We start from the raw sequence: 12587 nt of genomic DNA on the forward strand, positions 1-12587 counted from the left end.
TAATCTTTATGGAAGGAGACTGCCACATCTTTCTCGTGTGGTGCCGCTGGTGGGTTCAAACCACCTTACCTTGCAGTTAGCAGCCTAGCACTTAAACCACTGTATCAGCAGGGCTCCTCAAAAGAGTTATTAGACAATTTTAATCCTAAATATATTCTCCCAAATCTAAGCATGGTAAAACATTACATACCACAATCAATGAATATCATTACTCAAAATAATACTTGCTTTACTGGTGTGCCAATCATCAGTCTATTTACAATTACATTGGTTCTCCATTTTCTTCCTTCTTTGCACTTTGTTGCAGGTGACGGGCCATGTGTTTCCCAGGTTCTCTCAATGTGGCAGCCAAAGCAGAGAACTGACAACATACAGCTGTCTGTGCCTTGTGATGTTGCTATTTAGGCAGCCCACAAGTAATGACTGACCAAGACAGAGTAGAAGACCCCTCTATAGGAAATCTCCCCACCCATCTGTCAGTTTGTCTTACTGTGGTGGCTTGCATGTTGCTGTGATACTGGAAGCTACGCACCAGTATTCAAATACCAGCAGGGTCACCCCTGGTGAACAGGTTTCAGCTAAGCTTCCAGACTAAGAGAGACTAGGAAGAAGAATCTGATGATGTATTGTAAAAAATTGGCCAGTGAAAGCCTTCTGAATAGCAGTGGAATATTGTCTGATATAGTGCTAGAAGATGAGCCCCTCATGTTGGAAGGCAATCAAAATACATCTGGATAAGTGCTGCCTCCTCAAAGTAAAGTTGAATTAAATGACATGGATGGAGTCAAGCTTTTGGGAACTTCATTTGCTGAGAGGGCACAACTCCAAATGAAAAGAAACAGCTGCAAACATCCATTAATAATCAGAACATGGAATGTACAGTGTATGAATCTAGGAAAATTGGAAATCATCAAAAATGAAATGGAATACATAAACATCAGTATCTTAGGCATTAGTGAGCTGAAATGGACTGATATTGGCCACTTAAATCAATTATATGGTCTACTATGTTGGGAATGACAAATTGAAGAAGAATGGCTTTGCTTTCATTCTCAAACAGAAGATTTCAAGATCTATCCTGAAGTACAGTGTGGTCAGTGACAGGATAAGATCCATATGCCTATAAGGAGGACCAGTTAATACGAGCATTATTCAAATTTAAGCACCAACCACTAATACCAAAGAAGAAGAAATTGAAGATTTTTACCAACTTCTATAGTATGAAATTGATCAAACATGCAATCAAGATACATTGATAATTATTGGTTACTGGAATGGGAAAACTGGAAACAAAGAAGAAGGATTGACAGTCGAAAAATATGGCCTTGGTGATAGAAACAATGACAGAGATCACATGACAAAATTTTGTAAGACCAATGACTTCTTCAATGAAAATATCTTCTTTAAACAACATAAAGAGAAACTAAACACATGGACCTCACCAGATGCAATACACAGAAATAGACTACATCTGTGGAAACAGATGAGGGAGAAGCTCAATAGCATCAACCAGAACAAGGCCAGGGGCTAACTTCAGAACAGGCCATCAACTGCTCATATGAAAGTTCAAGTTGAAGTTGAAGAAAATTAAAGAAAGTCCACAAGAAAAAAATATGACCTTGAGAATATCCCACCTGAATTTAGAGACCATCTCAATAACGGGTTTGACTGAATACCAAATGAGTAGTGGAATGACATCAAGGACATCATACATGAAGAAAGCAAAAGATCATTAAAAAGACAGGAAAGAAAGAAAGACCAAATTGGATGTCAGAAGAGACTCTGAAACTTGCTCTTGAACACAGAGTAGTTAAAGTAAATGGGAGAAATGTTGAAGTAGAAATTTCAAAAGTCAGCTTGAGAAGACAAAGCGAAGTATTATAATGAACTGTACAAAGACCTGGTGTTAGAAAACCAAAAGGGAAGAATACGTTCAACATTTCACAAGCCGAAAGAACTGACGAAGAAATTCAAACCTTGAGTTGCAGTACTGAAGGATTCTACGAACAAAATATTGAGGGTTGCAGGCAGCATTAAAAGAAGATGGAAGGAATACACAAAGTCACAGTACCAAAAAGAATTGGTCAGTGTTCAACTATTTCAGGAGGTAGCATATGATAAAGAACTGATGGTACTGAAGGAAGAAGTCCAAGCTGCACTGAAAGATTTGGTGAAAAAAAAAAAGCTCCAGGAATTGGCAGAATAGCAATTAAGATGTTTCAACAGACATATTCAACACTGGAAACACCCACTTTTCTATGCCAATAAATTTGGATGACAGCTATTTTGGAAACAGACTGAAAGAAATCCATATTTGTGCTCATTCCAAAGAAAGATGATCTAACAGAATGTGAACAATATTAATATCACCCACAAGTAAAATTTTGCTGAAAATCATTCAAAAGCAGCTGTAGCAGTACAGCGACAGGGCACTAGCAGAAGTTCAAGCCAGATTCAGAAGAGAATGTGGAATGAGAGGTATCATTGCTGATGTCAGATGGATCTTAGCTGAAAGTAGAGGCTACCAGAAAGATGTTTTCCTGTGTTGTATTGACTATGCAAATGCATTCGACCGTGTAGATCATGATGAATTATGGATAACATTGCAAAGAATGGGAATTCCAGAACACTTAATTGTGCTCTTGAGGAACCTGTACATAGATCAAGAGGCAGTTGTTCAAACAGAAAACAGGGATACTTCGTGGTTTAATGTCAGAAAAGGTGTGCTTCAGGGTTGTATCCTTTCACCATATGTATTCCATCTGTATGCTGAGCAAACAACTTGAGAAACTGGACTATATGAAGAACACAGCATCAGGTTTGGAGGAAGACTCATTAGCAACCTGTGATATGCAGATAACACAACCTTGTTTGCTGAAAGTGAAGAGGGCTTCCAGCACTTAATCATGAAGATCAAAGACTACAGCCTTCGGTATGGATTGCACCTCAACATAAAGAAAACAAAAATCCTCACAACTGGATCTATAAGCAACATCATGATAAACAGAAAATATTGAAGTCATCAAGGATTTCATTTTATTTGGATTCACAATCAGCACCCATGGCAGCAGCAGTGAAGAAATCAAGGGATGTATTGCATTTGGGCAAATCTGCTGCAACAGACCTCTTTAAAGTGTTCAAAAGCAAAGATGTCTGTCACTTCAAGCACTACGGTGCGCCTGACCCAAGCATGGTATTTTCAATTGCCTCATATATATATATGTGCAAAACTTGGGCAATGAATAAGGAAGACTAAAGAGGAATTGAAATCTCTGAATTATGTTGTTGGTGAAGAGTATTGAATATACCATGGACTACCAGAAGAAAGAATGTCTGTCTTGGAAGAGGTACAGCCAGAATTCTCCTTAGAAGCATGGATGGCAAGTCTTCACCTCATGTACTTTGGACTTGTTATCACAGGGACCAGTCCATCGAGAAGGATATCATGCTTGGTAAAGTGTCAGAGAAAAAGAGGAAGGGCCTCAGTGAGATGAATTGACACACTAGCTGCCACAATGGGCTCAAGCAAAACAATGATTGTGAGGATAGTGCAAGACCTGGTAGTGTTTCATTCTGTTGTATAGCGGTTGCTTTGGGTAGAAGCTGACCGGATGCACGTTAACAACATAGGCAATCTACGACAATGGTCAATCTATGTGCTAGAGCAACCCTTTGGGATGGGTGACTCTGTCTCAAAATTCTGCCACAGTTTGAATGAAGCACTTAGTACCCAGTCCTCTTACCTGCTCCTCTCCTTTCACAGGTGTTATTCAGCTTCAGTCTCAATGTTTTCCCTGATTATTCCTTGTACTTGTCCCCTTTATTTTTCATAGGTGTTAGCTCTTCAGGAAGGTAAATAAATCTGTTCAATTAATCCCTTGCTCTTCTAAATCCATCTTGGTATCTATTTCCTAGAGGTCATAAGCTTACATATTTGTCAACTGGTTACTGATTATATTCAGGCAGTGGGTTATACTGGAAGTGAGGAAAGGAGAGAGAAGTCAGGGTATTTCTCCTTCTCTCTCTGCTCTATGAAGCATCCCAGTTGTGCCTACATCTCCTCAATGGTACCCACTCATGCTAGATGGTCCCTCTTCCTGTGCCTGTCAGTTCTTGTCAAACTGTTTCCAAGATGGCAGTAGTACCACCTTCTCCAAACCTCTTTAAGAATAATAGTAGCTTGATGCTATTACTAACATCCTGGTTGCTTCACTCTCCTTTTTCCAAGGATACACTTCATCCCAGAGATAATCATCTGCTAAAAAGTAGTTACCAAGAACTACATTTTGCAGAATAATTTGGTATTCTTCTATTGTCTACCTGAGATTTGAGTCACTAAAGGAATGCTAGTTCCTTAGTCCTTCAATAGTTTCATTTCGAACCATCTCCTGGAATTGGCTTATCTAAACCCTGGATCCTTGCTCTTCTGGTAAAAAGACCCCCTCCCTATTTCCTTTTAGAAGCCGTTCCTTCTCTCCCTAGTGGGAGAGAAAGAGAAGGAGCATTTACCCCTCTCCCCACGGGCCATGGGATCAGGCATGAATCCTGGCTTCAGCCAATCAGAGTCCTTTTCCAGGAAGTTCTAGGGATGCTAGGAAGAGAGAAATATTCTTTTGAGCTTATGGACAACCTCGTACTTGCTGGGGGCCATTTTGTAGAAAAAACCTATTTGTAAATCAGGCCAAAACCAAAAGTGATTGAATTAAAAGATACCAAGTGACCTAACAACATTTTTTAAGATCCTGGATAAACGTGGAAAAAGAGCCCTGTTACTAAAAATTGTAACCCAATGCACAAAACTCTCAAATTGTAAAGGTCTTGTTGAAAGGGAATTTTAAGGGGAATGGCCTGGAGGGTGAGGACAAAAGAGAAGGAGAGGTTGTTAGAAATCAAGTTTACAGGCATACCTCATTTTAGTGTGCTTTGCTTTATTGTGCTTCACAGATATTGCATTTTTTACAAATTGAAGTTTCATGGCAACCCCGTGTCAAGCAAGTCTATTGACGCCATTTTGCCAATAGTATGTGCTAACGTTGTGTCTCTGTGTCACATTTTGGTAATTCTTGCAACATTTCAAACTTTTTCATTATTTTATATCTGTTATGGTGATCTTTGATGTTACTATTGTAATAGTTTTGGTCATCACGAACCATACCCATGTAAGATGGTGAATTTAATTGATAAATGTTCTGTGTGTTTTGACTGCTCCACCAACCACCCATTCCCCCATCTCTCTTCTTCTCTTTGGGCCTTCCTATTTCCTGAGACATGACAATGTTGAAATTAAACCAGTTGATAACCCTACAATGACCTCTAAGTGTTCAAGTGAAAGGATGAGTCCCACCTCTCTCACTTTAAATCAAAAGTTAGAAATGATTAAGCCAAGACAGGCCAAAAGCTAGGCCCCTTGGACCAAACAGTTAGCCACGTTGTGAATGCAAAGGAAAAGTTCTTGAAGGAAATTAAAAGTGATACTTGAGAACACATGAATGATAAGGCAAAACAGCCTTATTGCTGATATGGAGAAACTTTTAGTGGTTTGGAAAGAAGATCAAACCAGCCACAACATTCCCTTAAGCTAAAGCCTAGTCCAGAGCAAGGACTTAACTACCTTCGACTCTTTGAAGGCCAAGAGAGGTGAGGAAGCTGCAGAAGAAATTTTGAGGTTAGCAGATGTTGGTTCATGATGTCTAAGGAAAGAAGCCATCTCCATAACAGTGCAAAGTGAAGCGCAAGTTCTGATGTAGAAGCTGCAGCAAGTTATCCAGATCTAGCTAAGATATTTGATGAAGGTAGCTATACTAAACAATGGATTTTCAATGTAGATGAAACGGCCTTGTATTAGAAGAAGATGCCATCTAAGATTTCCTTAGTTAGAGAAGAAAAGTTGATGCCTGGCTTCAAAGCTTCAAAGGACAGGCTGACACTCTTGTTAGGGGCTAATACAGCTGGTGACTTTAAGTTAAAGCCAATGCTTGTGTACCATTCCAAAAATCTGGGGCCCTTAAGAATTGTGCTAGATCTACCCTGCCTGTGTTCTATAAATGGAACAACAAAGCCTGGATGACAGCACATCTATTTACAATATGGTTTACTGAATATTTTAAGCCCACTGTTGAGAACTACTCCTTAGGAAAAAAAGACCCCTTTCAAAATATTGTTGCTCATTGACAATCCACTTGGTAACCCAAGAGCTCCAATGGAGATGTACAAGGAGATTAATGTTGTTTTCATGCCTGCTAACACAACATCCATTTGGCAGCCCGGGGATCAAGTAGTCATTTAGACCTTTAAGACTTATTATTTAAGAAACACTTTCGGTAAGTCTATAGCTCTCATAGATAGTGATTCCTCTAACGGCTCCAGGCAAAGTAAATTGAAAACCCGCAAAAGATTCACCATTCTAGATGCCATTAAGAACATTCATGATTCATGGGAGAAGGTTGAAATAATCAACTTTTAGCAGGAGTTTGGAAGAAGTTAATTCCAACCCTCATGAATGGTGTTGAGGGGTTTAAGACTTCAGTGGAGAAAGTAACTGCAGATATGGGGGAGGTAGCAAAGAACTAGAATTAGAGGTAGAGACCGAAGACGTGATTGAATTGGTGCAACCTCATGATAAAATTTGAACAAATGAGGAGTTGCTTCTTATGGATGAACAAGGAAAGTGGTTTCTTGATTTGGAATCTATTCCTGGTGAAGATGCTGTAATTATTGTTGAAATGACAACAAAGAATTTACAATATTACATAAACTTAGTTGATAAAGCAGCAGCAGGGTTTGAGAGGATTGACTTCAATTTTGAAAGAAGTTTTACTGTGCGTAAAATGCTATCAAACAGCATCACATGCTACAGAGAAATCTTTCTTAAAAGGGAAGAGTCAATTGATTGGACAAACTTCATTGTTGTCTTATTTTAAGAAATCGCCACAGCCACCCCAACCCTCAGCAACCACAACCCTGATCAGTCGGTAACCACCAACATCAAGGCAAGACCCTCCACCAGCAAAGATTGTAACTCACTGAAGGCTCAGATGATGTTAGCATTTTTTTTTTAACAAAAAAGTATTTTTTAATTAAGGTGTATACATTGTTCTCATTGCTGTCGAGTCGATTCTGACTCATAGCGACCCTATATGAGTCAGAATCGACTAGACATCAGTGGGTTTTGATTTTGAATACATTGTTCTTTGGACATAATGCTATTACACACTTAAAAGACTACAGTATAGTGTAAACATAACTTATATGCACTGGGAAACCAAAAGATTCGCGTGACTTGCTTTATTGAGGTGGTCTGAAACAGAACCCACGGTGTCTCTGAGGTATGCCCGTTGGGGGAGAACACATCTGAGTATCTTGATGGTTGCTGAAGAATGAGGGAACATTGAAAACACAACACTCACCATGAGTAGCTTTATCTCCACATTTTCATTTCTAAGATTCTGGCTCTTTCTGCCACTTATGATGTCTGCAGCATCCATCTTTTATTACATTGTAACAAATCTTCCTTGACTTTTTGAAGTCAGAGCTCTTTGCTTTTGCTACTACCCAGGGCTGACATCTGTAACTAAACTCCCTGGCTGCTTTGGGAGTTTTTGAACCAGATGCCATAAGTTAGAGAAAAGGAACCTACTAAAAATAAAACTGTTTATTCATAAAACAATAGCATTATTTGTGGTAGAAAATAAGACAGATTTTAAATATCTATGAGTGAATTATTGAAAATAACATCTAAACAGCCTTCTATGATTTCCTTATTTTTAAAAAATTGTACTTTGTTTGAAGGTTTACAGAACTAGCTTCTCATTAAACATATGAGTACACGTATTGTTTTATGACATTGGTTAACAACCCTACAACATGTCAACACTTTCTTTTTTTGAGCTTGGGTTCCCTATCACCAGCTTTCCTGTCCACTCCTACCTTCTAGTCCTTGTATGCCTCTTTGTCTTGTTTTGCTTTATGGGCCTGTCTAATCTTTGGCTGAAGGGTGAACCTCAGGAGTGACTTCATTACTGAGCTAAAAGGGTGTCTAGGAGCTATACTCAGGGTTTCTCCAACCTCTGTCAGACCAGTAAGTCTGGTCTTTTTTTGTGAGTTAGAATTTTGCTCTACAGTTTTCTCCAACTCTGTCTGGTACCCTCTATTATGATCCCTGTCAGAGCAGTCAGTGGTGGTAGCCGGGTACCATCTAGTTGTACTGGACTTAGTCTGGTGGAGGCCCTGATAGTTTCGGTCCATTAGTCTTCTGGGCTAATCTTCCCTTGTGTCTTTAGTTTTCTTCATTCTCCCTTGCTCCTGAAGGAGTGAGACTAGTGGAGTATCTTAGATGGCTGCTTATAGGCTTTTAAGACCCCAGTAGGCTCACCAAAGTAGAATGCAGAACATTTTCTTTATAAACTGTTATGCCAATTGAGCTTGATGTTCCCCAGAACTGTGGTCACCACAGCCCTCAGCCCAGGAATTTGGTTCCTGAGGGAATTTAGATGTGTCTATGGAGCTTCCATGACCTTGCCTTGGACAAATTGTGCTGGATTCCCAAGTATTGTGTAGTGTCTTACCCTTCACCAAAGTTACCACTTATCTATTGTCTAGTGTTTTTCCATCCCCACACCTCCCCTCCCTCGTACCATCAAAGATTTTTTCTTTTGGTATGTAAACCTTTTCAAGAATTTTTATAACAGTGGCCTCATACTATATTTGTCCTTTTGTGATTGACATATTTCACTACACATAATGTCATCCAGATTCATCCATGTTGTGAGATGCTCCCCAGATTCATCACTGTTTTTTTATTATTGCATAATACTCCATTGTGTGTATGTACCATAGTTTGTTTATCCATTCACATGTTGGTGGGCATCTAGGTTGTTTCCATCTTTTTGCTTTTGTGAACAATGCTGTAATGAATGTGGATGTGTATATACCTATTTGTGTGATGTCTCTTATATCTCTAGGATATGTTCCTAGGAGTGGGATTGCTGAATCTATTTCTAGCTTTCTAAGGAAGCACCATATCATTTTCCAAAATGCTTAGAACATTTTTTTCATTCCTACGAGCAGTGTGTAAGAGTTCTATCTCCCTGACGTCTCTCCAGCATTTGTTATTTTCTATTTTTTTTGATTGGTTCCAGTAATGCTGGGGTGGAATGGTATCTCATTGTGGTTTTGATTTGATTAATCTAACGGTTAGTTATTGCAAGCGTTTCCTCATGGATCTGTTAGCTGCTTGAATGTCTCCTTTGGTGAAGAGTCTGTTCATTTCCTTTGCCCGTTTTTAAATTCGATTATTTGCCTTTTTGTAGTAGGGGTGTTGGATTTTCCTGTAGATTTTAGAGATTAGAAGTTTTTCAGATTTGTAACAGCCAAGAATTTTTTCCCAGCCTGTAGGTTCTCTTTTTACTCTTTTGGTGAAGTCTTTTGGTGAGCATAAGTGTTTAATTTTTGGAAGATCCCAGTTACCTAGCTTATCTTCTGGAGTTTGTGTGTTGTTAGTTATGGTTTGTATTCTGTTAATGCCTTGCATTAGGGCCTCTAGAGTTGATCCTATTTTCTTTTTCTATGATCTTTATAGTTTTTGGTTTTATATTTAGGTCTTTGATCCATTTTGAATTAGTTTTTGTGTATGGTGTGAGCTATGGGTCCTGTTTCATTTTTTTTGCACATGACATCCAATTTTGCCAGCACCATTTGTTAAAAAGACTGTCTTTTCCCCATTTGATGGACTTTTGGCCCTTATTGAAGATCAGGTGACTATAGATGGATGGATTTACATCTGCTTTCTCTATTCTGTTCCATTGATCAATATATCTGTCATCGTATCAGTACCAGACTGTTTTGACTACAGTAGCTATATATATAGTAGTTTTCGAGGTCGGGTAGTACGAGTCCTCCTACTTGATTCTTCTTCTTCAACAGTGCTTTACTTATCCAGGGGCTCTTCCCTTTTCATATAAAGTTGATGATTAGTTTTTCATCTCAAAGAATATTGTTGGTATTTGGATTGGGATTGCATTGTATTTGTGGATTGCTTTGGGTAGAATGGAAACCCTGGTGGCATAGTGGTTAAGTGCTACGGCTGCTAACCAAAAGGTTGGCAGTTTGAATCCACCAGGCACTCCTTGGAAACTCTATGGGGCAGTTCTACTCTGTCCTCTAGGGTAGCTATGAGTCAGAATCGACTCAATGACAGTGGGTTTGGTTTTTGGTTTTGGGTAGAATTGTCATTTTCACAATGTTGAGTCTACCTATCCATGAGCATGGTATATTATCCATTTATATAGATCTCTTTCAGTTTCTTGTAATAGTGTTTTGTAGTTTTACTTGTATATGTGTTTTACATCCCTGATTAGATTTGTTCCTATTTTATTTTTTATGGGCCATTATAAATGGTATAGTTTTCCTGATTTCCTTTTTGTCATTCTCTCTCTTTTTTTTTTTATTGGTGTATAGGAATCCAACTGATTTTTGTGTGTTTGTCTTATATCCTTCTACACCACTGAATTTTTCTATTAGTTCCAGTAGTTTTCTCCTGGAGTCTTTCGGGTGTTCTATGTATAGTATCATATCATCCACAGATAAGGACAGTTTAACTTCTTCATTACTAATTTGGATGTCCTTTATTTCTGTTTCTTGCCTTAGTGTTCTAGCTAGGACTTCGAGGACAGTGTTAAAGAGGAGTGGTGATAAAGGGCAACCTTGTCTTGTTTCTGTCCTCAAAGGGAATGTTTTCAGGCTCTTTTCATTAAGAATGATGTCAACTGTTGGTTTTGTATAGATGCCTTTATTATGTTGAGGGATTTCCCTTCTATACCTATTTTATTGAGAGTTTTTATCAGGAATGGGTGTTGGACTTTGTCAAATGCCTTTTCTGCATAGATTGAAATGATCATGTGATTCTTTTATTTATGTGGTGAATTATGTCGATTGATTTTCTAATGTTGAATCATCCTTGCATACCTAGTATGACTCCTTCTTGGTCGTGGGGTATTATTTTTTTGATATGATGCTGAATTCTATTGGCTAGAATTTTGTTGAGAATTTTTGCATCTATATTTTATATTGATGACAGATACTGGTCTGTAATTTTCTTTTTTGTGGTGCCTTTGCCTGGTTTTGGTATCAGGGTTATGCTGGCTTCATAGGGTGAATTCAGAAGTATCCTTTCCTTTTCTATATTCTGAAACTGAGTAGTATTGTTGTAAGCTCTTCTCTGAATGTGGCAGAATTCTCCAGTGAAGTCATCTGGGCCAGGGATTTGGGCGGGGGGGGGAGTTTTTTTTCTTTTTTTTTTTAATTACCTTTTCAATTTCTTCTCTTGTTATGGGTCTGTTCAAATTTTCAACATCATTTTGTGTTAGTTTGGGTAGGGAGTGTGTTTCTAGCAACTTCTACATTATCTCTATGTTTTCAAATTTGTTGGAGTATAGTTTTTCATAATATTCTGTTATGATTCTTTTTATTTCTGTTGGGTCTGTTGTAATGTCTGCCATTTCATTTCCTACTTTTCTTTTGTCAATTTGGCCAGTGGTTTGCTGATTTTGTTGATCCTTTCAAAAAAAAAAAATTCTTTTTCAAAGAATTGATTTTGATTTTCTCAATTCTATGGTTTTTCTATTCTCTATTTCATTTGGAAAACCCTGGTGGTGTAGTGGTTAAGTGCTACGGCTGCTAACCAAAAGGTCGGCAGTTCGAATCCACCAGGTGCTCCTTGGAAACTCTAGGGGGCAGTTCTACTCTGTCCTATAGGGTCGCTATGAGTCAGAATCAACTAGATGGCAGTGGGTTTGGGTTTTATTTTTTTCTATTTCATTTATTTCTGCTCTAATCTTTACTATTTCCTTTCTTTTGGTGGCTGTGGGCTTTTTTTTGCTGTTTTCTTTCTATTTGTTTAAGTTGTATAGCTAATGTTTTGATATTGTCCCTTTCTTCTTTTTTTGACGTGTGCATCTATTGCTATAAGTTGACCTCTGAGCACTGCCTTTGCTGTGTCCCAAAGATTTTGGTATGATGTGTTTTCATTCTTGATTCTAGGCATTTTTTGATTCCACCTTTGATTTCTTATATTACCCAGTGATGTTTAAACAGGTTGCTTTTCACTTTCCATGTAGCTGATTTTTTTTTTTCCTTGCTCTTCCTGTCATTAATTTCTACTTTAATGGCATTGTGATCAAAGAAGATATTTTCTATTATTTCAATGTTTTGGAATTTGTTGAGGGTTGCTTTGTGGCCTACGATGTGGTCTATTCTGGAGAAAGATCCATGTGTGTTGAAAAAGAACATGTACTTTACAGCTGTTCGGTAGAGTGCTCTATATTTGTCTACGAGTTCAAGCTGCCTGATTGTGGCCTTTGGATCTCTTGTATCTTTGTTGAGTTTCTTTCTAGATGTTCTGTCCTTTACCAAGAGTGGCGTGTTGAAGTCTCCTACTATTACTGTGGAACTGTCAATTTCTCTTTTTCAGCGCTGTTTGAGTTCATTTTATGTATTTTGGAGTGCTGTTATTGAGGGCATAGATATTTATTGCAGTTATGTCTTCATGATGGATTGAACATTTAATCATTATATAATGCCCTTCTTTGTCT

This window comes from Elephas maximus, chromosome 4, assembly GCF_024166365.1.
Source record: "Elephas maximus indicus isolate mEleMax1 chromosome 4, mEleMax1 primary haplotype, whole genome shotgun sequence".
Lineage (NCBI taxonomy): Eukaryota > Metazoa > Chordata > Mammalia > Proboscidea > Elephantidae > Elephas > Elephas maximus.